At 37.4% G+C, this 27,645-nt stretch overlaps 1 long non-coding RNA gene across 1 annotated transcript in view; it reads left to right on the top strand.

Moving 5' to 3' along the window:
* The window catches only part of LOC106504458, a 660,129-nt gene that overhangs the window by 181,681 nt on the left and 450,803 nt on the right, over positions 1–27,645 (top strand). The window contains exon 4 of the long non-coding RNA XR_002345877.1: positions 20,195–20,309. This is a non-coding gene — a long non-coding RNA (uncharacterized LOC106504458). The remainder of the gene's footprint in view (positions 1–20,194; positions 20,310–27,645) is intronic.

The following is a 27,645-nucleotide window of genomic DNA, read 5'->3' as shown; positions in this document are numbered from 1 at the left end:
CTGGAATAGCAATACCCCTATCAGACAAAATAGATTTTAAAATAAATAATGTTACAAGAGACAAAGAATGACATTATGTAATGATCAAAGGATCATTCCAAGAAGAAGATATAACAATTGTAAATATATATGTGTCCAGTATAGAGTACCTCAGAAAATACGGGAATTGCTAACAGCCATAAAAGGAGGGGTCAACCATAACACAACAATAGTGGGGGACTTTAGCACCCCACTTACATCCATGGAAAGATTACCCAGACAGAAAGTCAATTAGAAAACACAGACCTTAAATGATACATTAATCCAGATGGACTTAATTGATGTTTATAGAACATCTCATCTGAAAGCATCTGAATACACATCCTTCTCTAGTGCACATGGAACATTCTCCAGTATAGATCACATTCTGTGATAGATCACTGCTCTCATGTGGCAAAACTAAAGTTATGGTTGATGCTAATAAATCTCCATTTGGTCATTCTGCCCTTTGCTTAGGGACAGAGAAGCCCTTTCTTGAATCTCTGTGTTGTACTTGGGTATGTGTGTCCAGGAGTAAAGCTTCTTCATGCTCCCAATATCCTATGGGGATTTTGGTGAAAATAGCTTTATTTTCTCTTGAAACCAATTTTTCTAGAATACAGATGTGAGACTAAGACTGGGCTGAAGAATAAATCACCTACCTGTTCTTAACTGCCTCCTCCTTCTAACTTGAAATATCATTCTCAAAGAATGAAATATCATTCTTACATACCTTCTACTGTTTTATTTTATTTTGTCTTTTTAGGACTGCGCCTGTGGCCTATGGAGGTTCCCAGGCTAGGGGGTCCATTCAGAGCTGTAGCCTCTGGTCTGTGCCACAGCCACAGCAACGTCAGATCCGAGTCGCATCAGTGACCTATGCCAGAGCTCATGGCAATGCTAGATCCTTAACCCACTGACCAAGGCCAGGGATCGAACCTGAGTCCTCATGGATGCTAGTGAGATTTGTTTTCTGCTGAGCCATGGTGGGGAGCCCCACCTTGCACTTTAGAATAAAGTATATTCTAGGTAGAGATGCCAATGCATAAATCCCTGGTGGGTTCAACTACTTCTCCAGGAAATTTCAGTAGCATCTGAATCTTTATTTGAACACAGTTTATGGCTAAGCTAAATACAAGTCCCTCCTTTCTCTCCTAATATCAAGTTCATGCATTATAAAGCTGATGAACCATACCAGATCCAGTAGTTTTCTGATAGTTCCATTTAACTAATGTTATTGTTATCAAGAATTGGGGCTTGGTCTTGTAAAAATGGGCTACATGAATAAGTTCTTATAAAATTTCCTCAGTGCATTCTGTCTAGAGACATTTCACTTTAGCTTGGGACATTTCTGGCATTTTTCTTTTTTATTTTATTTTTTTTAATTTTAATTTTAATTTTTTTTTGTCTTTTTGCTATTTCTTGGGCCACTCCTGCGGCATATGGAGGTTCCCAGGCTAGGGGTCAAATTGGAGCTGTAGCCACCCACCTATACCAGAGCCACAGCAACGTGGGATCCGAGCCGCATCTGCAGCCTACACCACAGCTCACAGCAACGCCAGATCCTTAACCTGCTGAGCCAGGCCAGGGAGCGAACCCGCAACCTCATGGTTCTTTGTTGGGTTCGTTAACCACTGAGCCACGATGGGAACTCCATCTGGCATTTTTAGGTTAGGTAGAGGATACATACTCAACTTCTAGAGAGCAGTATAGGGTATAGACAGAGGAAGGTTTAGTCATTTGAGATTTAATACTGCAACAGGTTACAGGAAGATGCCTAAGTACTGAGACAGAGGTATAAAGAAAATATCTAAGGTCGAAGCTGTGTGTACTTAAAGTCATGTAGTAGGAAGCGAAGAGTTAGAGGTACTATTCTGACTAATATGAGGTTTTTTAGACAAGCACGAGGGTGGTTGTCTGTAGAGCTCAGATAAGCAACTAATCAATATGGCAAAGGGTAGCTTATTAATAGTAACAAGTAGGATTTTTGCTGGACAGTGACACATGTGAGACTGTCAGGAGTGATGAACATGAGCCAATGCACATTGAGCTCAGTAGGAAGCTTCAGAGGAGGTGTCCTTGGCAGCAATTGAAAGAAGGTCTTTTATCTGGAGAATTGAAGGCAATTTTCATTTGTTTGTTTGTTTCTTGTTTTTCTTCTTCCCAAACACAAGTTTACCTGATGATAGTATTATATAGACCTTTAAAGAAAACATAAAATTTTATGAACTTTGAGGGAAAAGACAAATCACCTTTAGGTTTAGCACATGCATTTTCTACACCCAGAGATCAAATTTAGGAATATAATAATCAAAATATATTTACCAAATGGAGCTTTTAGATGCTGGAGTGACCAGAATGGAAATTTCTTCTACCATGAAGGAAAACATGAGGTATACAGTAATATTATTGCAGGTAAAAAAGTAAACCTCATTGTATAGGTTGCATCCTCTAGTCTGCATTTACCCCCAAAGAAGAAATATACCCCTACATTTTGTATAATGTGTTGGCACTTGGGATATCTCAGATATTTCTTGGAAAATGAAATAATCTATATAAAATATCCACTGTATTCTTAGTATTGTGCTGACAGCATAGGAATAGAGAATATGTAGAAGATATTTTGTAAAATGTATCTGGAGACTTGCAGATTCTATTATTCAAAGATTTCCAGAACCATATCTCTCATCCTGTGTAGTTTTCTGCAGTGTGACTTTAACATTTTATCATAAAGATATGGAGTCTATTTCTTTTATTTTTGTTAATGTTTTCTGTAGTTTAGTTCTTTATTTCTTGAATCTGAGAAGGCACCATTACTGCTTGGCCAGTATTATGTGGGGAAACTGATGCTGTGCGTAGTTGGTGGTCAATGGGTAACTGTTTAACCTTGTAGAAGGATGATTCTGGGAAAAGTAAAAAAAAAAATCTCTTCTTTGAACATTCTAGATTCTGTGATTGGGGGTTTTCAAAGCAGGAAATATCAACTGGTTAAAGTCTGAGAGTGAGAAAAATATTTTTGGGAGAGGTCATCTTATTTCATTTGTGTCTTAATTTGAACATTGCTTTTTTACGTTTAGTGGTTTAATATACTTATTTTGATTTACATTAATGAACTAAGAGGATGCTAGCATACCTAAGAGAGATTATTTTAAGAAATCACAATTTTCTGGTAGACTAAATTCTACTTGGGTATATTAGAGTTAACAGTGTATTAACAGTAATATGAAAGTGATGACATAGGTGAATATGATCTGAAGGTTAAGAGCCAAGAGCTTTGATTCTAGTTAGATTCCAAAGAAATATAGACTTGTAAATTCTTCTCATCACAAACACATGTATCTTCTTTATGCTTTTCAACTGCATTATTAAGGTGCTTCTGGGTCATTTAAAAAAAAAAATTTGAGTCTCCACTCATGATGTATATTCATTATAGGTTTATAAGAGAAGAAGGGAAGCCCATAAAACTACTTAAGTAACCAAGGATCCAGGCCTCAAGCAGTTCTTAGTGTGCCCCCAGAAATTTTAATTGTCCCATTAGTGACAAGGGTCCATTGTCTTCTTTTCTAGTCACTCTATTGTTCCATACATTTTTCTGCTTTAATTTATGGACATTTCCTGCTTTCTTATTTTTAGCTCCTGGCCTGTGTTTTTCTCATGGTATTACTTATTTATTTCCTTGAGTCTTGTAAATTCCTTTACTCTCTGGTCCTTCTCTAATTGGTTAGATAGTCACTGCCATTTTTTATGTCACCTTAATAAGTTCAGCATAATCAAGTCAAGATACCATCTACTCTGCTGGCCAGCTTCTGACAGCTTCATTCAATAGGAAACAGTGGGTATGGACAAAACTCTGGGTCATGATCAGCTATCTAGAACTTCACTATGCAGTTCTTTTAAAATTATTCTCAGCAGGTATATTCTGACCTTAAAGTATGCTAATGGAGTATCTATTATGTGGTGGGAAAGTTAGACAGGAACATGACCCTTCAAAGAAGTGAAACTCTTAAGCCACAAATTCAGCTTTCTTTTGCTTTGCTTAATCTGGCCATTCTTACAAGGAGGCACTGAATGGTATATGAATGTATAGCATTTAAATGAATGTGCACATTATGTTGAAGTCAATAAATATTTAATAGAGCATACTGTATCCATATATTTATTTTAAATCTCTTGCCTCCTTATGTATATTTTCTTGTTGCTAACAATATAATTCAGAGATCAAAAGGATTATCTCTGAGGGTAGAATAAAATTTTTAATTATTGGCAAACTCTTTAAGGCAAGAATATTCTTATTTTAGCACATGACTCATCTGTTATAAACTGTGCATTTGCAAGAATCAGGCCACATCAGGGTAAAGGTGACATTCTTTTTTTTTTTTTTTTTTTCTTCAAGTATAAGAAAATGAAGGAAAACACCAACATTTCCATGCTGTCACTATTGACAAATTCAATACCATCTTGACGGCTGGCTCTGGCAGTTACTCAGTTAGAACTGGCTAACCAATATCCTTTTATACATCTGGGAAGAGCTCTAAGAAGAAATTAGTGATGAAAAAGGAATGAATGTGCCAGTGGAAAAGACAGGAAAGCAGGAGTTGCAATACTCATATCAGACAAAATAGACTTTAAAATGAAGGTCTTAAAGAAAGACAAAGAAGGAGACTATTTATTGGTAAAATAATCCATTCAAGAAGAGGATATTACAATCATCAATATATATGCCCTTAATATAGAAGCACCCAGATACCTACAATAAGTACTAACAGACATAAAAGGAGAAATTATGGGAATACAATCATAGTAGGAGACTTTAACACCCCACTCACATCAATGGACACATCCTCTAGATAGGAAATCAATAAGGCAACATAGATCCTAAATGACACAGTAGAAAAGTTAGACTTAATTGACATTTTTAGGACATTACATCCAAAAAAATCAGAATATACATTCTTCTCAAGTGCACATGGAACATTGTAAAGGATCGATCACACACTGAGGCACAAAACTAACCTCAACAAATTTAAGTGTATAGCAATTATTTCAAGTATCTTCTCTGACCACAATGGCATGAAAATAGAAATCAACCACAGGAAAAGAAATGAGAAAAATCCTACTACATGGAGACTAAACAACATTCTACTAAAAAACCAATGGGTCAATGAGGAAATCAAGAAGGAAATTAAAAAATACCTCAAGACAAATGATAAGACACAATCACTCAAAATCTATGAGATGCCTCAAAAGCAGTGCTTAGAAGGAAATTCATAGCAATATAGGTCTTCCTCCAAAGAATAAAAATCTCACATCATCAATTTAACCCACCACCTAAACGAATTAGAAAAAGAAGAACAAATGAAAACTAAAGTCAGCAGAACGAAGGAAGTCATAAAGATCAGAGAGGAAGTCAATAAACTAGAGATTCAAAAAACAATAGAAAAATATTAATAAAACCAAGAGCTGGTTCTTTGAAAAGGTAAATAAAAATGACAAATGTCTGGCCAGACTCACCAAGAAGAGGAGAGAGAAAACACAAACAAAATAAGAAATGAAAAAGGAGGAGTTCCCGTTGCGGTGCAGTGGGAACGAATACAACTAGCAACTATGACGTTGTGGGTTCAATCCCTGGCCTCGCTCAGTGGGTTAAGGATCCGGCATTGCCATGAGCAGTGGTATAGGTCACAGACATGGCTCGGATCCCATGTTGCTGTGGCTGTGGTGTAGGCTGGTGGCTACAACTTCGATTGGACCCCTAGCCTGGGAACCTCCATATGCTGCAAGTGTGGCCCTGAAAAGCCAAAAAAAAAAAAAAAAAAGGGAAAAGGAGAAATCAAAAGGACACTGCAGAAATACAAAAAATCATAAGAGAATACTGTGAACCATTGTATGCCAACAAATTTGACAACCTAGAAGAAATGGACAACTTTCTAGAGACTTATAGCCTACCGAAACTGAATCAAGAAGAAATACATCAACTGAACAGACTGATCACTAGAAATGAAAGTGAAGGTGTCTCATTTTATGTTATTGCCTCCTTTGTAAAAGATTAATTGACCTTAGGTGTCTGGGTTTATTTCTGCATTTTCTATTCTGTTCCATTGGTCTGAATGTCTGTTTCGGTGCCAGTACCACAATGTCTTGATTGCTGTGGCTTTGTAACATTGCCTGAAGTCTGGGAGAGTTATGCCTCCTGTTTGGTTTTTGTTCCTCAGAATTGCCAAAGCAATTCTGGGTCTTTTGTGGTTCCATATAAATTTTGGGATTGTTTGTTCTAGTTCTGTGAAAAATGTCATGGGAAATTTGATAGGGATTGCATCGAATCTGTGGATTGCTTGGAGTAGTATAACCATTTTACAATGTTAATATTTCCAACCCAAGAGCATGGAACGTCTTTCCATTTCTTTACATCTTCTTTAATTTCCTTGATTAATGTTTTATAGTTCTCAGCACATAAGTCTTTTACCTCCTTGGTCAGGTGTATACCCAGGTATTTGAATATAAAATGGGAAAAAGTCTTTTCAGCAAGAATTTCTGGGACACCTGGACAGCTACATGCAAATCAGTGAAACTTGAACACACCATCACAAAAATAAACTCAAAATGGCTGAAAGACTTAAATATAAGACAAGACACCATAAAACGCCCGGAAGAGAACATAGGCAAAACATTCTGTGACATCAACCTTACAAATGTTTTCTCAGGTCAGTCTCCCAAAGGAACAGAAATCAAAGCAAAAATAAACCAATGGGACCTAGTCAAACTGAGAAGCTTTTGCACAGCAAAGGAAACCAAAAATAAAACAAAAAGACAACTTACAGAACGGGAGAAAATAGTTTCAATTGATGCAACTGACAAAGGCCTAATCTCTAAAATATACAAGTAACTTATACAACCCAATAGCAAAAAAGCCAACAACCCAATTAAAGAATGGGCAAAAGACATAAACAGACATTTCTCCAGGGCAGATATGCAGATGGCTAACAAGCACTTGACACATTGCTCAGTATCACTGATTATTGGAGAAATGCAAATCAAAACTACCATGCGATACCACCTCACACCAGTCAGAATGGCCATCATTAATAAGTTCACAAATAGCAAAGGCTGGAAAAGGTGTGGAGAAAAGGGAACCCTCCTACACTGTTGGTGTGAATGTAAATTGGTATAACCACTATGGAAAACAGTGTGGAGGTACCTTAGAAAACTATACTTAGAACTAACATATGACCCAGCAATCCCAATCTTGGGCATTTATCTGGACAAAACTTTCCTTGAAAAAGACACATGCACCTGCATGTTCATTGCAGCACAATAGCCAAGACATAGAAACAACCTAAATGTTCCTCAACAGAAGATTGGATTAAGAAGATGTGATATATATACACAATGGAATACTATTCAGCCATAAAAAAGAACAACATAATGCCATTTGTAGCAACATGAACAGAACTAGAGCCTCTTATACTGAGTGAAGTAAGTCAGAAAGAGACAAATACCATATAATATCACTTATATCTGGAATCTAATACATGCACAAAGGAAACTTTCCATAGAAAAGAAAATCATGGACTTGGAGAACAGACTTGTGGTTGCCAAGGGGGAGGTGGAGGGAGTCTGATTAATAGATGCAAAATCTTGCCTTTGGAATGGATATACAATGGGAAATATTTCTAGCCACTCATGATGGGGAATGATAATGTGATTAAAAAAGAATGTATATATGTATATAAGGTGACTGGATCACCTTGCTATAGCATAGAAAATTGACAGAACACTGTAAACCAGATATAATGGAAAAAATAAAAATCATTATAAATGAAAAAAAAAAAGGAATGGAGATCCTGCTGTGTAGCACTGAGAACTATGTCTAGATACAATGCAGCACAACAATGGGAAAAAAAATTATGTATACCTGTATGTGTAACTGGATCCCCATGCTATACAGTGGGGAAAAAAAAGAAAATATAATATAAAAAAATAAAAATAAAAAACTAAAATAGAGAGAGAGAGGACAAGATGGTGGAGGAGTAGGGGAACACGCTCGCCCTCTCCCACAAACACAACAAAAAAAGCACATCTACAGAATAAATGACTCGCACAGAATAGCAACCAATCACTGGCAGAGGAACCTAAACTCCAGTAACGGCAAGAAGTTTGTGACATGACTGGACAGAATGGGAGAAAAGAGGAGATTGAGAGAAGGTGAATCCGAGCGGGACGGGTGCTCCCGAAAGGGAACTGCAGAGGAGAAAGGGATCCTGCACCCTGGAAAGTCACCTACACGGGGGAAAGATCAAACGAACCGGAGGAATCTCCAGATGCAGAGAAGAGTGTAGCAGTAAGTTGGAGTACGGAAAAGCCGATCAAGAACCCAATGGACCATCTGAACTACGGGCACAGTCATCAAAAATTGAGATGCCTGGGTGGGGGCTGGGCACCAAATCCTCGGCTCCAGAGGTTAGTCCCCGTGAAAGGGCCGGGGGATGCCTGGGTGGGGGCTGGGCACCGAGACCTCGCCTCCGAAGGTTAGTCCCCAAGAAAGGGCTGGGGGACGCCTGGGTGGGGGCTGGGCACCGAGACCTCGCCTCCGAAGGTTAGTCCCTAAGAAAGGGCCGGGGAATGCCTGGGTGGGGGCTGGGAACCGAGACCTCGGCTCCAGAGGTTAGTCCCTGAGAACGGGCTGGTGGGGCGGGGTGGAGCGGAAACTGCTTGGGAGGTCTAGAAACCATTTGACGGGGCAGAGACTGCCTGGGAGACTAGAAAACAAAGCTGTCGCAGAGGAAGGGAGCAATACTCTAGGGGCGGGGAAGTGGAAAGCGGCATCAGAGGGAACCTGGGAGAAGAGCCTGGTCTGCGCCCGTGCTGGGGAGGGGAGGAAAGAAGGGGTGGGTCCCCATAGAATACCCACCACGCCACAACAAGCTTACAGGCCTGCTAGCTAGCTGAAAGCTGTGCTTCCCAGTGCATCCCCTCCCCCCACCCCCGCCACCCCCTATGCTCTCGCCGGACCTGAGGCTGCCTGCCATCCAGGAGGGCTGGCCTCAACAATTGCCTGAAGCCTACCACCGCAGGGGCTGTCCCTGCACAGGCCTGCTAGCCCTTTGGAGGGGCCTCACCCCCGCAGAGCAGCACCAAACACCACCAGCCCCCTAGAAAAGGCCTGCAGCCCAGAAAAGCTAGAACAAGCCTAGCCAGGCCGTGAATAGATCTGCCTAATTCTCGGACGGTTTTTCTGAGTTGGGCTGCACTGGGGAGGAGCCTCTTGGGTTTCCAGCGGCCCTGCTACCCGCCCAAGCCCCCAGGGGGTGCCCCACTCCCATGGAATAGCTGCTCAGCACCACCAGCCCCCTGGAGGAGCCCCTGCAGCCCAGAAAAGCTGCAACAAACTTGGCCAGACTGTGAAAAGATTCGCCTACATTCTCAGGCCGTCCTTCTGAGTTGGGCTGCCCTAGGGAAGAGCATCTTGGGTTCTCAGTGACCCAGATAGCTTCTCCAGCCCCAAGGGGCTGCTGCACTCCTGAGGAACAGCTGCCCAACACCGCCAACCCTCTGCAAGAACCCCACAGCCTTAAAACACCAGAGCAAGCTCTGCATGACCAAGTGAAATCTGCTACCATCGTGGTGTGGACCTCCCAGTCCTGTCTGCCCTCAGGAAGCCCTCCTTTGCTTCAAAGAAACACTGGTAGCCCCATCAACACTCCAGAAAAGCCACACTGCCTCAAAAAAGATTGACCAACTACTCCAGCCCTCAGGAAATATTCCACGGCAGTGACAAGGCAAACACTGCCCGATAACAGAGAGTACAACTCCCTCAGGAGAAAGAAAACAACAAGCAAGATGAAGAAGCTGAGAAACCACCCCCAGTCAAACCAACAGGAGAACTCACCTAAAACAGTCAACAATGAAACAGATCTCTGCAGTCTGACAGACCTGGAGTTCAAAAGAGAACTAGTGAAAATACTGAAGGAATTAAGAGAATATATGAACAGTAATGCAGATACCCTCAGAAAGGAACTAGAAAATATAAGGAGGAGGCAGGAAAAACTAGAACATTCATTTGCAGAGATGCAAACTGAACTAAGGGCAGTAAAAACCAGAATGAATAATGCAGAAGAATGAATCAGTGATACGGAAGATAGAATAATGGAAATCACCAAATCAGGTTAGCAGATAGAAAACCGAATCAAAAAACTGGAAAGCAATATAAGAGACCTATGGGATAATATAAAGCGGGCCAATCTACACATAATAGGAATTCCAGAAGGAGTAGAAAAAGATAAGGGGATGGAAAATATATTTGAAGAAATTATCACTGGAAACTCCCCAAATCTAAAGGATACTGAGTTCAAGATACAGGAAGCACAGAGGGCCCCAAACAAACTGAAGCCAAACAGACCCACACCAAGACACATCATAATAAAAATGGCAAAAGTTAGTGATAAAGAGAGGATCCTAAAGGCAGCAAGAGAAAAGCAGAATGTTACCTACAAGGGAACCTCCATAAGAATATCAGCTGATTTCTCTACAGAAACACTACAGGCCAGGAGGGAATGGCAAGAGATATTTCAAGTGCTCAAAGGAAAAACTATGCAACCTAGAATACTCTACCCAGCAAGAATATCATTTAAAATAGAAGGGGAAATAAAATTTTTCCCAACAAACAAAAACTTAAAGAATACAGCAACACAAAACCCAGGTTAAAGGAAATATTGAAAGGGCTTCTCTAAACCAAAAAGAAAGGAAGGAAAGGGAAAAAGAAAAGAAAAAAAAAAAAAAGAAGAAGAGGAAGAACTAGGACTGATGAAACCGCAATCAGAGAGCAGTCACTCAAATAAGCCAGCAAACAGATTTAATCATGAACATGCTTCACACAAAATAAAATTAAAAAGAAAAAAAGAAAAAAGTCATCAAAACCATAAAATGTGGGCAAGGGATATTAGGAAATAAATAACCCTTTTTGTTTGTATGTTTCTTTTATTAATTTTAATATAGTAATGAAGTGTTTGAACTTACAGGACCATCAGGCTAAAAGACACAATTATGGGAAGGGGTTAGCACACTTAAAAAACAGGGCAACCTCAAGCCAAAAGCAAATATTGCATTTGCAAAAAATGAAAAAAAAAAAAAAACACTCAAGGAGATAATAACAGGAGACCATCCAACCAAAAAAAAAAAAAAAAAAAAAAGGAAGAATGGAGAACCATAGACTCAACTGGAACAGGAGGTTCAAATGGCAATAAATAATCATCTATCAATTATCACCTTAAATGTCAATGGACTGAATGCCCCAATCAAAAGACACAGAGTGGCTGAGTGGATAAAAAGGCAAAAACCTTCAATATGCTGCCTACAAGAAACTCACCTTAGGACAAAAGATACATATAGATTGAAAGTGAAAGGGTGGGGAAAAATATTTCACGCCAATAGACATGACAGAAAAGCAGGAGTCGCGACGCTCATATCAGACAAAATAGACTTTAAAACAAAAGACATCAAGAAAGACAAAGAAGGACACTACTTAATGATTAAGGGATCCATCCAAGGAGAGGATGTTACTATCATCAACATATTTGCCCCAAATACAGGAGCACCCAGATACATACAACAAATATTAACAGACATAAAGGGAGATATTGATGAGAATACAATCATAGTAGGAGACTTTAACACCCCCCTCACATCAATGGACAGATCCTCTAGACAGAAAACCAATAAAGCAACAGAGATCCGAAAGGAAACAATAGAAAAGTTAGACTTCATTGATATCTTCAGGACACTACATCCAAAAACATCAGAATACACATTCTTCTCAAATGCTCATGGAACATTCTCAAGAATCGACCACATATTGGGACACAAAGCTAACCTCAATAAATTTAGGAGCATAGAAATTATCTCAAGTATCTTCTCTGACCACAATGCCATGAAATTAGAAACCAACCATGGGAAAAGGAAAGAGAAAAAACCTACTACATGGAGACTCAACAACATGCTACTAAAAAACCAATGGGTCAATGAGGAAATCAAGGAGGAAATTAAAAAATACCCTGAGACAAATGATAATGAAGACACAACCTCTCAAAATCTATGGGATGCTGCGAAAGCAGTGCTCAGAGGGAAATTTATAGCAATACAGGCCTTTCTCAAAAAAGAAGAAAGATCCCAAATTGACAACTTAACCCTCCACCTAAACGAATTAGAAAAAGAAGAACAAAAAGTCCTAAAGTCAGCAGAAGGAAGGAAACTATAAAGATAGAAGAAGAAATCAATAAAATAGAGACTCAAAAAACAATAGAGAAAATTAATACAACCAAGAGCTGGTTCTTTGAAAAGGTGAACAAAATTGACAAACCCCTGGCCAGACTCACTAAAAAGAGGAGAGAAAGAACCCAAATAACCAAAGTTATAAATGAAAAAGGAAAAATCACAACGGACACAGCAGAAATACAAAAAAAAAAAAAAAAAAAAGACACACAAGAGAATACTATGAACAACTATATGCCAACAAGTTTGACAATCTGGAAGAAATGGACAATTTTCTAGAATCTTACAGCCTGCCAAAACTGAATCAAGAAGAAACAGACCAACTGAACAGACCGATCACTAGAAATGAAATTGAAGAGGTCATAAAGTCACTCCCTACAAATAAAAGTCCAGGACCAGATGGCTTCACAGGTGAATTCTATCAAACATATAAAGAGGAATTGGTGCCCATCCTCCTTAAACTCTTTCAAAAGGTTGAAGAAGAAGGAATACTCCCAAAGACATTCTATGATGCCACCATTACCCTCATTCCAAAACCAGACAGAGATACCACCAAAAAAGAAAACTATCGGCCAATATCATTGATGAATACAGATGCAAAAATTCTCAACAAAATCTTAGCCAACCGAATCCAACAACATACCAAAAAATTATACACCATGACCAGGTAGGGTTCATCCCAGGTTCACAAGGATGGTTCAACATATGCAAATCAATCAGCATCATACACCACATTAACAAAAAAAAGTCAAAAATCATATGATCATCTCAATAGACACAGAAAAAGCATCTGACAAAGTCCAACATCCATTCATGATCAAGACCCTTGCCAAAGTGGGTATAGAGGGAACATTCCTGAATATAATCAAAGCCATTTATGATAAACCCACAGCAAATATAATCCTCAATGGGGAAAAACTGAAAGCCTTCTCACTCAAATCTGAAACAAGGCAGGGATGCCCACTGCCACCACTGCTCTTCAACATGGTTTTGGAAGTCCTAGCCACAGCAGTTAGACAAACAAAAGAAATAAAAAGCATCCATATAGGAAGAGAAGAAATAAAACTGTCACTGTATGCAGATGACATGATACTATACATAGAAAACCCGAAGGACTCAACCCCAAAACTCCTTGAACTGATTAATAAATTCAGCAAAGTAGCAGGATATAAGATTAACATTCAGAAGTCAGTTGCATTTCTGTATACCAGCAATGAAACATTAGAAAAGGAATACAAAAATACGATACCTTTTAAAATTGCACCTCACAAAATCAAATACCTCGGAATACACCTGACCAAGGAGGTAAAGGACCTATGTGCTGAGAACTATAAAACTTTAATCAAAGAAATCAAAGAAGATGTAAAGAAATGGAAAGATATTCCATGTTCCTGGATTGGAAAAATCAACCTTGTAAAAATGGCCATACTACCCAAAGCAATCTACAGATTCAATGCAATCCCTATCAAATTACCCATGACATTTTTCACAGAACTAGAACAAACAATCCAAACATTTATATGGAACAACAAAAGACCCAGAATCGCCAAAGCAATCCTGAGAAACAAAAACCAAGCAGGAGGCATCACTCTCCCAGACTTCAAGAAATACTACAAAGCCACAGTCATCAAAACAGTGTGGTATTGGTATCAAAACAGACAGACAGAACAATGGAACAGAATAGAGAATCTGGAAATAAACCCTGACACCTATGGTCAATTAATCTTTGACAAGGGAGGCAAGAACATCAAATGGGAAAAAGAAAGTCTATTCAGCAAGCATTGCTGGGAAACCTGGACAGCTGCATGCAAAGCAATGAAACTAGAACACACCCTCACACCATGCACCAAAATAAACTCCAAATGGCTGAAAGACTTCAATATACGACAGGACACCATCAAACTCCTAGAAGAAAACATAGGCAAAACACTCTCTGACATCAACATCATGAATATTTTCTCAGGTCAGTCTCCCAAAGCAATAGAAGTTAGAGCAAAAATAAACCCATGGGACCTCATCAAACTGAAAAGCTTTGGCACAGCAAAGGAAACCCAAAAGAAACCAAAAAGACAACTTACAGAATGGGAGAAAATAGTTTCAAATGATGCAACGGACAAGGGCTTAATCTCTAGAATATATAAACAACTTATACAACCCAACAGCAAAAAAGCCAATCAATCAATGGAAAAATGGGCAAAAGACCTGAATAGACATTTCTCCAAGGAAGATATACAGATGGCCAACAAACACATGAAAAAATGCTCAACATCGCTGATTATAAGAGAAATGCAAATCAAAACTACCATGAGATATCACCTCACACCAGTCAGAATGGCCATCACTCATAAGTCCACAAATAACAAGTGCTGGAGGGGCTGTGGAGAAGGGAACCCTCCTGCACTGTTGGTGGGAATGTAAACTGGTACAGCCACTATGGAGAACAGTTTGGAGATACCTTAGAAATCTATACATAGAACTTCCATATGACCCCGCAATCCCACTCTTGGGCATCTATCCAGACAAAACTCTCCTTAAAAGAGACACGTGCACCCGCATGTTCATGGCAGCACTATTCGCAATAGCCAGGATATGGAACCAACCCAAATGTCCATCAACAGATGATTTGATTCGGAAGATGTTGTATATAGACACAATGGAATACTACTCAGCCATAAAAAAGAATGATATCATGCCATTTGCAGCAACATGGATGGAACTAGAGACTCTCATCCTGAGTGAAATGAGCCAGAAAGACAAAGACAAATACCATATGATATCACTTATAACTGGAATCTAATACCCAGCACAAATGAACATATCTTCAGAAAAGAAAATCATGGACTTGGAGAAAAGACTTGTGGCTGCCTGATGGGAGGGGCAGGGAGTGAGAGGGATCGGGAGCTTGGGCTTATCAGACACAACTTAGAATAGATATACAAGGAGATCCTGCTGAATAGCATTGAGAACTTTGTCTAGATACTCATGTTGCAACAGAAGAAAGGGTGGGGGAAAAATGTAATTGTAATGTATACATGTAAGGATAACCTGACCCCCTTGCTGTACAGTGGGAAAATAAAAAAAAATTATAAAAAAAACTAAAATAAAATAAAATACGGAAAGGAATGAATGACATATTTCATGAGATATTTTTAATAGGATTGAGTAGGATGCCAGCTTATTCTATTTTCTTCAGTCTATTTTATTTAATATCAGGAGAGTATATTACATGCATCCTAAGTACCCTTGGAAACTTTTCCTACCACCTGTCTTTGAGCTCATTCAGAAATCAAATCTGTTATATGTTAGACTCTGGGTTAAAAAGATAAAAAGAAGTCACCAAAATAAGGTGAGAATAGTCTAAAAAAAGTACAGACAGATGTAAGTCAATAACTATATTGATCAGCTACACCTGTTATGATAAAGCTCTGCCATGAATATAGTGGTGGTATAAGGATAGAGTGGGACTCAAAGTCACTTAGGAGGAATTTCATATAAGAGAGAGTTTTTGAACTGACATCTGACAGATATGTAGAATCTATTGATTGAGAACTTATTAAATATTATGTACCATGGTAAATATTTAACCTACTAATCTCTTCCTGCCCCATCAAATGTTCTAGGAGCTGGCATTATTATATTTTTACACAAATAAATATATTGTTATTCAAATAAAGTGCTATCTTAAAAAATTTAGTTCATGTCACTAATTTACGTAGCTAGTAAATGATGTTGTCAGCGTTCTGATTTGGCTCTGATGTCATAAGTGTCATTTCATAAACTTATCTAATTATGCTGTTTCTTGCTCTCTATGATGATAAGACTAACAATAACTAAAATTTTGTATGATACTTAAAATGATTTCAAAGTACTTAGCCAGCATTTTTTTTTTTTTTTTTTTTTTTTGTCTTTTTGTCTTTTTAGGGCTGCACCCGCAGCATATGGAGGTTCCCAGGCTAGGGGTCTAGTTGGAGTTGTAGCCGCTGGCCTATGCCACAGTGGTAGCAACACCAGATCTGAGCCACATCTGTGACCCACACCACAGCTCACAGCAATGCCAGATCCTTGACCCACTGAGTGAGGCCAGGGATCGAACATGTAACTTCATAGTTCCTAGTCAGATTCGTTTCTGCTGTGCCGCCATGGGAACTCCTTAGCCAGTATTTTTATTTTATTCCTTTGCATACTGAATTAGGCAAGATGAATATTACACTCCCCTGTCCATCCTACTCCTCTCATGTAAATGAGGAAAGCAAGGGTGAAATAGTTTAAATGATGTGCACAAAGTCTCGTAATTAATACTTGACAAAATAGGAACCAGAATCCTTATTATAGCCCAGACCCCTTTCCATAACACCCTGATGCTTATTGAGTTAAATGTTAAAATTTGAAAAAAATATTATAAATACTCTTCTTTTTCTTTAGGACCTAGGTTATATTATCAAAGATGGGTAGAATAGAACTTGAGATCTATAAGCTTCTCCTTACTGGTTAGGATGAAAATAGTTTGGATGGTTTTGAATCTCAAACACTTGATATTGGTGTAGGTATATACACATGTTGGGGGAGAAGGAGCTGTAATGATAAATAGGTGATCATACCATCCAAAGTGGAATAATTTTAAGAGTTAGAGGAGGTGCTCACTGGACATGATACTGAGAAATAACAAACATAAGTTGGAACAGTCCTGGGAAAATTGGAACCTATGGTCATTCTAGGGATTGGGAAGTAGGGTTTATTAAGAAGTCCTAATTATTTATGGGAGTTGCTAAGCCTTAAGCTAGTATTTAGTTTTTGACTTTGTCTTTCCTCCCAATATCCCACACATCTTGTGGGAGAGTGATTCCATACGTAGCTATTGGTTATTGGTCAAGTTTGTACCTTGCTTGCCTATTCTCTTCTCTCAAGTAGATTATAAAAGAACATGTTTCCAGCAGACCGACCCTGCATTTTGATAGTATAAAACCAAGCAATTACTTTGATTATTATATAGTTGATTTAAAGTCTACTTTTAGTGCTTATACAATTTTCTTGTACCTTTGCAAATTTATTGTAATTTCTGGATAACCAAGAACCTTAAAGCCTTTTATCCAATCTGCTCTCAAAAAAAAAAAAAAAAAAAAAAAAGAAAAAGAAAAAAGGTATCTCGATTTTTTTCAAGATCCCTATTTTAACTTCTTGATCTCTGGGTTCTTTAACATGAGAAACTAATTGTTACATGTTTGTGTCTCCTCACCAAATTCAAATGCTAAACTCCTAACCTTAAGTACCTCTGAGTGTGACTATATTGGCAGATAAGGTCTTTAGAGAAGTGATTAAATTAAAATGATGTCTTTAGGGTAGACTGTAATCCAATCTGGTTAGTATCCTTATAAGAAAAGGAGATTTGACTACATTGAGAAACACTGGAAATGTGTGCAGGTGTGAATAGAGGAAAGACCATGTGAGTCATAATGAGAAGGCAGCCATCTGCAAACCAAGCAGAGAGGTTTCAGAATGAAACAGCCCTCTTAACTCCTGGGTCTTGGATTTCTAGCCTACAAAACTGAGAAAATAATTCTTGTTGTTTAAGTCATACACTCTGTAGTATTTTGTTATAGCATCCCTAGGAAACTAATACACAAATTATCATTCATTACTACATTAGTACAGTTTGTGTACTCTTTCTTTTCATTTCTGTAGATCCACAAATTCCTTCCTAGTGGAGTTGTTGCTAGAACAGTTCTTACTCTTTCATTCCATGTTTGCAATGTTATTAGAGTATTCCCAGCAAGAGTAAAACATTCAGCAGATTCATATGTCTGTGTATTAAACAAATAGTCCTTGAGTGCTTTCTATGATCCAGGCATTTTTCTTTTCTTTTTTGCTTTTCCTTTCTTTTTTTTTTTTTTTTTTTTTTTTTTTTCTTTTTAGGGCCACGCAGATGACAAATGGAAGTTCCCAGGCTAGGGGTCAAATCAATCAGAGCTGTAGCTGCCAGCCTATACCGCAGCCACAGGAACTCAGGATCTGAGCCTCCTCTGTTACCTACACCACAGCTCACAGCAGGGCTGCATCCTCAACCCATTGAGAGAGGCCAGGGATCAAACCCGCATCCTTATATATACTAGTCAGATTCGTTTCTGCTGAGCCAAGGCAGAAATTCCAGGTTTAGGCACTTTTCAAGCACTATGGCAAATCCCAAGATGTAATTTGACTTTCAAATCATTAAAAATAACAACAATATCTAAAAATTAGTCATGTATTAGAACTTTTTTTGACACTTTTTATTACTTAGCAAATGTTTAATTTCTTTGTGGCAACTGCATTTTAAGAGAGAAAAATTCCATGCATTTAAAACAGTGTTTACCTAAAAGGTTTAAAAATTGTTCCGAAATGCATTTTCTTTAAATATAGAAATTTCTAAATTTAATGATTCTCATGTATAAAAATTAGTCTCAGGATAGTTTGTTGTTTTATATTTTAAAAAGTCAAAATTAGAGCTTTCAAAGGTTTTGTTTCAGATATTTTTCACATGGCAAGCGCTCCCTAAATGTTGTTTGACAATATTAGCATTCTGCTGTCCATTGGCATAGCTATAATATTAAAACCTTGATGAGGCTATCAATATTTTAGTAAAAATTGTTGTAAGAACATTTTTTTCCCATGTAGCTCAAGATGACAGAATAAGCCTTGTATCTATCTGGTTTGGTAAGTTTCAGGAATACAGTGATTGTTTATTGTGGACAGAATATGAGCTAATCCTTTGGTGGTCTAGTGACACTTTCACAGTTAATGTTCTTTCTTATTAACAAATGTCAGAAACTGAGATAAGGAGGGAGTTTGAGGTTGGAATTTGCCTCCTATAGGAACACATCTTTTAGCTCTTAGGGATTTAGCCACTTTTAATATTTTAATGAAGGCTTTTTGTGTGCCTATGCTACTTAATATTCCAAATTAAGGCCAATTCTCCTGATATGCACATGTAACTCCCATTATGCACCATCAAGAGAAGTGTGGTAGAAAAGCCTCTATCTCTATGGAACAGCACATGCATTTAGTATAGAAGGTCAACAATCACACTTTAACTAAGCTAAGACTACTTAATGAGAGCTTCAGTGCTTCAGTAAAAGTGTTTTACATTTTAGTAAAAGCACCAGAGTTGGATAATGATAAGTTTCAATATGTTCTCAGTCAAAGATAATTTCATAGTTATTCGAATGTCATTCTCAGGTTCCAAAGGAATAACACGTGCAATTATGATGTGAAGGTTACCGCAGTATTTTCAGAAAAGTATAGATTTAAGCTTTAATGGCTAATATAACTTGGTTAACTGCCACAGTACTTCCATTTAGGCCCAAATATCCTGAATTCACTAGCTTCTTTTCTAAAGACTGGTGATCTGCCACTAGGAGGGAGAGATTAAAAAATCTGGAAGGAAATTATTCAGCTATCTTAACTAATACTTGATTAAATTAAAAAATAACTAGGATAAGAATTGTTTAAGGGAGAAAAACTGAGCAATATATTGCAGTTTCTAGAGATGAACAAAAGAAAGTGTTGGGGCAGGATACTATTAGAGAAAATTTAATCCTTATTAAACTTCCCAGACATTTTATTTGCCGTGCAGAGCAAATAACCAGAAATATTTCTCTACTTAACATTCTGCACATTTAAGGGTGTTAGTATGGTCCTGAAAGAACTGCTTATATACATTACTGTGAAAATGGAAAGTATTAGGATATTTCATTGAAAGAAATTAAGAGCAATTAAGGAAGAGATGTAAATGTCTACCTTTCTCTTAAGAAATGTCAAATTCATATAGTCTCTAGACCAGAATTGATCTTGGATAAAACTGATGAAGATGACAACCTTCTAATGGTATATTTGAGAAACTCTAAGCTAAATATTTAGGAATCAAATTATATCCCCACAGGTACCACCCTTGTTGCTTCATTTCTAAGTTAAGCCACTGCTCCTGAGTGCTAATAAGGCCAAAACTGAAAGGAGTCCAGGAGATTACAAAGCACATAACCTTCATTTTATAATGAGTAAGTTGGAGGCTCATGGCCTTATAATGACCTATTAGTATCTTACTGTGAAGTTTATAAGATCCTTTACAAAAGATGACTGGCTATAAATGCTTTGTTAGTGGAGAGGTTGTTTAGAAGTCCAAAGAAACAGCTACTGCCTTAGGATGTGTTCCTTCATAACAAACTACCACAAAACTTAGAAGTATAAAGCTACAACCATTTTATTATGCTCATGGAATGATTCAAGGACAGAGGTTATTCAAAAGTCTCAAGGCTGAAAGAGTTTGGGTTGGAAGATCCCCTTTTAAGATTTTTCATTTACCTACCTGACACCTACACCAGAATGACAGAAGAATGGGCATAGCTAGGAATGTTAATTGGGAGGTCTACATGATTACACTCCATCATGGCAGTCTTGAAGTTAGATTTGTGACATAGTTCCTCATGGCTACACGAGCTGACCTTCCAGTAAAGATGTAAATTACATAGTTTTTTCTTTTTTTTTTTTAAATGACTTAGCTTTGAAAGTCACATAGAGTATTATGTTGGTCAATGTAGGCACAATATTGCCCAGATTCAAGGGCGAGAACATGGGTTCCTCCTATCAATGGGAAGAGTGTTAAAGAATTTATGAATATGTTTTGAAACTGCATCAGAGTGGGAGAGAATGAAGACAGTGAGGTAGTTCAAACTCGAGATGATCAGTGATATTAATCATAAACTTTCCCTATTGCTGTCTCTACTTAAAAATTTTTTATTTAGAAGAAATAAAAGCAAAAGGAAATGTCAAGTAGATGAGATCTCTGTCTTTAAAAATTTTGTTGTATTTTTTGTTAAATAATGTTTACTCCCAGGACTTAATGTGAAAAGCTGGGGTCTAGTATCTTTCTGACAATCAGAGGTAATGACTAGAAAATGAACATTGGGGCGAGAAAAAAGGGTGCATATTTCATTCATGGTGATTGTTTAAAACTGTAACTCAAGATACCTTGCCTAAATGTTATGTTGGTGTTAAGTGAAAGTATTACAGATAGATTTTTTGCCTTTCGGGCTTGAAACTTTTAACTTTTTTCCCCCTTTCTTTCTGCTGTTTACATACAAGGTTATAAATCTCACAGTTAAGACAAAGTAAATTGACATAGCTATTTAAAGAGAATAAATGCTGAATAGGACAAAGGATTCAATTTAATTAGTCAGAGTGAATTCTTTAACCCAGTCAAGATTCCTTTTATTACTTGCTTGAGTGGGTTTGGTTGATCTGTTGGCAGTATCTGCTGAACTAGGCAGGTTTCTTGAAGTAGGAAATGTGCACCTGTAGCAAGGGTCATTTAAATGGTCAGGAAAGGCTTGAATAAAATTTGGCAAGTTAAATTTTGGTGGTTCATGTTAGCTAGGCCAAAGGCCTTAAAACTGAAATGGGTCACATGCTTTTTGAGGAAGAGCTAAACTAGGGAGCTGTGGGGAGCCGTCTTGTATTGTGAATGGGAATGAGCTGTGAGAGATGAGGATGAAATTGGGAATTGAAAAAAAGAGGTAGAGAGACAGGGAGGCAGAGATTGCCAGAAGTGCAGCCAATGTGCCGAAAACAGAGGTGAAAAAATACCTGGCTCCACAGAATTGTCAACAGGAAACCTTGTCTTTCCCAATGGCTCTCTAGTCCCTGTTTTTTGCCCTTTATTAAGCATGGACAGTAACTCTCATTTCAGTGAAACACCCATACTCCAAAAATTCATTTAAAACAAATTTAAAATTGCTTGAATATGTATTCTTTGTACCAAATAGTACTAAGACTTACTGCTTATGTTCAAAACAGTATGCTTATCATTGTGGATGGAGATGAAGTTAATAAATTTGAATTAGACATTGATCTTTTTCTAATGGAGGCCACAAATTGAGAAAGGAGGTAAAATACTATGATAGTCCCTCCATTATCAATGATTTCATTTTCCATGGTTTCAGTTTCTCATGGTCAACCATTGTATGAAAATATTAAATGGAAAATTTCAGAAAGGAATAGTTCATGAATTTTAAAGTGTATGTTGTTTGGGTATTAGGATGAAATCTTGCACTTTTCTGCTCTGTATGACCACAGAATCCCCAACCACTGATGTTGTCTGCTCTTGTTATTCAATCATCAACATTGTTATGATGTCCTTGATGGTCCAGAATCACCTGAAGTAGATGATCCTTCTTATGATTTATCTTCAGAAGTTAAGTAGTAGCCTAATGCTGTGCAGACAATACCTAAGTCATTTACATCACTTCATCTCATCACATAGGCATTATTATCACCTCTCATCATCACAAAAAGAATGGTGAGTATGGTACTAAAAGATATTTTAAGAGTGAGAAAAAAGAAAGGGAGAGAGAGACCTTATTCACATAAACTTTTATTACAGTATTTTGTCATAATTGTTCTATTTTATTACTAGTTATTGTTGTTAATCTCTTACTATGTCTAATTTACAAGCTAAACTTTATCATATGTATGTGTATTTAGGGAAGAAACAGTGTATATAAGGTTAGGTACTATTCAAAGTTTTAGACATCTACTTGAGAGTCTTGAGAACATATTCCCCCCTGGATAAGTGGGACTACTGTACACAAATAACTGCACTAGAGTGTATAATATATAAGGCATCTTAAAAGGGGGCGAGTCATTCATTTGATAATGATCTAGGGACTTGAAATATATTTGTCATCAAAACATATTAAAAGACCTTTTATTGTATATCTTATATCCTAGTGGAAAGAGATGAATAAATACACATAATGTAAGTAAGTTAGCATATTATAAGGTGACTAGTACCACAGTTAAAAAAATAGAACAGGTAGAAGATATAAAGAGTATAGGGTGAAGAGAGTTACAATTTAAAATTTGGGGTCAGAGCAGGCATCATGAAAAAGGTGGTATTTACAGAAAGGCTTGATAGAGTGAGGAAGTTAGTTATGAGAACATCATAAAGATTTTAGACAGATAAGGCAGTCACTGAAAATGCCCCATAGTGGAGTATGCCTGGCATATGTGAGGGATGGAAAAGAGATGAGTGTAGCTTCACTAGAATGAACAACGGAGAAAGGAGTAAACAATGAAATTAGATAGGTAATGAAAATGATGATTCACATAGGTCTTTGAAGATTACTTTCTACTGAATTCACAAATGGTAAGAATAAAAACTTAGTGACCAGTTAGGAGGATGTTACTAAAATCAACACAGGGAAATATTGGTGTATGAGACCAGGTGAAAGCAAAAGAATTATTAAGAAGTAGTGTAATTCTAAATGACTACATGATGGATTGGAAGGATTTGTGAAAGAAAAAGACATTTAAGAGACTATTTCTTTTTTGGTCTGAGCTGCTACAAGGGTGGTATTCTTACCTCTGAGAAGGAAGGGCAATTTTGAGTGGAAGAGCAGAAGTTCAGTTTTGGGTGTGTTATGTGAAATGCCTATTAAACTTCTCCCTAGGAGTAGGAGGGATTTTGAATGTATAAAATGGGGAGGGAAGATTGTCAAATTTATACTAAAAAGGAATGGGATGAGCAATATATGAATGAGGAACAGCAAGTATTTTACTTTGACTGTTAGTAATATATATCAGTGTTTAGCAATAGGCTGCATGGATAACATAGACACTATTATACTGCATAATAGAGAGCTAGGTAAGGATTTTGCACAAGGAGTGACAAGGTGAAATGGTGCTTTAAGAGGTTAGATTGAAAAGGGTTGAATTTTATTTAAGAAAAATGGGTTAGAGATTAAGTTATGTGATATGTAAGAAAATATATATGTGTAAAATATACACATTATATATACTCTATACACTAGACCATATACAGTGTAATTCACTCATAATTCCTCATTTGATGGTTAATTTTATGTGTCAGTTTGACTGGATCATGAGGTACCCAGATATTTAGTTAAATATTATTCTGGTTGTTTCTAGAGGGTGTTTCTGCATGAGATTAACATTTTAATTGGTAGCCTGAATGAAACAGATTGCTCTCCTAATGTGGGTGAGCCACATCCACCCAATCAGTTGAAAGCCAGGACAAGAACCAAAATGCTGATCCTCCTACAAGTAAGGGGGTCTTCCTTCTGTTATTGCCTTTTACCTATGCTATTTTTTCCAGTCTTTGGACTGGAACTACATCATTGGCTATCCTGGTTTTCAGGCTTTCAGACTCAGACTAGAATTACACCGTCAACTTTCCTGGGTTTCTAGCCTGTCAACTGCAGATCTTGAGAATTATCGTCCATAATTGTGTGAGCCAATTTCATATAAGTCAGTCAGTCAGTCTCTCTCTCCCCCACCCCTGCCCTCTCCCTTCCCTCTTCCTCCCTTCCTCCTTTCCTCCCTCCTCCTCTCTCTTTGCATACACACCTAGAAACCCTATTAATTCTACCTAGATAATTCCAATACAATGTCTAGGAAATTAGGGGAAATATTAAATAAGTGTGATTTTAAAAAATAATGAAAAAGGAAAGATGTTGTAGTGGGTTGTGGCCTTGTATTAGCTGATCATTTTTAATGCCTGTTCTAGGATGGTAACTTTCTTGTGTCAAGGCTTATATTAACAGCTGATAGCTACTAGTCTTTCCTTTTATAATTGCACAAAAGCTTGCATTTTAAAGAATACGCTCTGTTTCTACGCTCATTCTAGTCATTAACTCATGATCTACTCATCTAAAATGTGCAGTGCTGAAATAAAAGAAGTGTTGCTCTCATTCAGTGTGTGACCTCTATGACACCTGCTATTACTGAGAAATTGATTTTTCTCTAGTTTATTTTGGAACCCATCTCTCTCATACCTATGTTGTATCATGGTGGCACACAGAGTTTTTTAGATAACACCCTACTTGTTTATATTTTGTCACTTTGTCATTGTCCCTAGAATATATAATACAGGCATATAGTCTGTTTTGTCCATTACCAAGTAACTGTACCTAGCACATAGTAAGTACTCAACAAATATTTGCTGATTAAAGGACTGATTGACTGACTGAATGTTGAGAATAGTGCTTTTAAATTAAGTGTAGCTTCATAAGAGTTCTCATGCTGTGAAACTTTTTAGCCCTAAGCTACTTCTGTTTTTGCATGATAAAATGTTCCTCCTGGAGATAGCAATGATGGTTCTATTTAAACATTTTCTATCAACTTCTTTGAGACCTTGAAAATTAAGAAAAGATTAATATGTTTGTTACATGTTACAAAGGGGGGAAGTAGGAGAAAGATGAGATTTGTAAAGGCATTACAAAGAACGTTTGAATAGACTTGGGATATTTATGTCAGTATTGACAAAATCTAACAAGCAGGAGATAATGATGCCAGTGATCATGAAATGGAGTATATGAGACCTATGTGAAATATTGTAGTGGAAGTATCAACGTGGTCTCATAACTGACTATAGGCAGAGGGCAAGATAATACAGAAACTAAAAAAATGAAAAACTTGTGTCGGTGATTTCAGAAAATGGTCAAGCAACAAGCAAAAACCAGGACATAATAGAAGTCATTTAAACTAGGAGTCTGAAAATAAAAATTTTTAAAAAATTAAAAAAAAAGAAAAAGGAGTTCCCATCTTGGGGCAGTGGAAACAAATCCCACTAGGAACTATGAGGTTGTAGGTTTGATCCCTGGCTTCCCTCAGTGGGTTAAGAATCCCATGTTTCTGTGAACTATGGTGTAGTTTGCAGACGCAGCTAGGATCTGGCATTGCTGTGGCTTTGATGTAGGCCGGCACCAATAGCTCTGATTTGACCCTTACCCTGGGAACCTCCATATGCCGGGGGGTACAGCCATAAAAAGCAAAACAAACAAACAAAGAAACAGCAAACAAACTAGGAGTCTGAGTTCAGCTTTGTGAATGAAATTTTGTTATGGTCTCAATAGTTTAAGCAAATGTATAGCTAGAAATAAGGATGAAGCACTAAGGTAATATATGTAGACTAGTTGGTGGGCCACAGAGAAGTAATCTTGAAAGCCTTGAGATTTAGTGAGGGATAGCTAAGCAAAAAGAAAAAAGTAATAATAAAAGAGGAGGAAATAGAGAAAAAGGGATGAGAACAGAATTTTTGGAATGCGATTAAGGAAAATGAACCTAAAAAAGACAGTAGAAGGAGTAGTTGTAGAAGGATTTTTGGGGAATCATAAGTGATAAGGTCAGGCAGCCATAATAGAGAATATCTCTAGTGGCAGATCAAATCATCTCCATAGAAGAAGTTGAAGGAAAAAAATTAAAGGAAATAATTGTATATCATTTATCTGATAAGGGTTTAGTATCCAGAATAAAGTACTCTTACAATTCAATAACTTATCAAGCAAAAAATAGAGAGGACTCAAATCAATAAAACTAGAAATGAAAAAGGAGAAGTAACAACGGACATCACAGAATTACAAAGGATTATAAGAGACTACTATAAGCAACTATACTCCAATAAAATGGAAAACCTAGAGTAAATAGAAAAATTCTTAGAAAAATACAATCTTCCAAGACTAAACCAAGATAGAATAGAAAAGAAGAATGGACCCATCACAAGAACTGAAATTGAAACAGTGATTAAAAAGCTTCCAACAAACAAAAGTCCAGGACCAGATGGCTTCACAGGTGAATTCTATCAAACATTTAGAGAAGAGCTAACACCTCTCCTTCTGAAACTATTTCAAAAAATTGCAGAGGAAGGGATACTCCCAAACTCATTCTATGAGGTCGCTGTCACCCTGGTACCAAAACCAGACAAAGACTTCACAAAGAAAGAAAACTACAGGCCAATTTCACTGATAAACATCAATGCAAAAATCCTCAACAAAATACTAGCAAACCGCATCCAACAATACATTGAAAGGACTGCACATGGTGATCAAGTGGGATTTATCCCAGGGATGCAAGGGTTCTTCAATATCTGCAAATCCATCGGTGTGATACACCACATTAACAAACTGAAGAATAATATGATCTTCTCAATAGAGGCAGAAAAAGGCAGCCTTTGACAAAATCCAACACCCATTTCTGATAAAAATCCCTTCAGATAGTGGGCATAGTGGGAACCTACCTCAACATGATAAAGGCCATATATGACAAACCCACAGCAAACATCATTCTCAATGGTGAAAAGCTGAAAGAATTCCCACTGAGATCAGGAACAAGACAAGGATGTCCATTCTCACCACTACTCTTCAACCTAGTTTTGGAAGTCCTAGCTGTAGCAATCAGAGAAGTAAAAGAGATAAAAGGAATCCAAATTGGAAAGGAAGAAGTAAAACCATCACTCTTTGCAGACGACATGATACTATACCTAGAGAATCCTAAAGACTCTACCAGAAAACTGTTAGAGCTCATCCACAAATTTGGCAA

The sequence above is a fragment of the Sus scrofa genome, chromosome 7 (genome assembly GCF_000003025.6).
Source record: "Sus scrofa isolate TJ Tabasco breed Duroc chromosome 7, Sscrofa11.1, whole genome shotgun sequence".
NCBI classification, from domain to species: Eukaryota; Metazoa; Chordata; class Mammalia; order Artiodactyla; family Suidae; genus Sus; species Sus scrofa.
The sequence above is the reverse complement of the archived record's forward strand: the minus strand, read 5'-3'. Positions and strand labels throughout refer to the sequence as shown.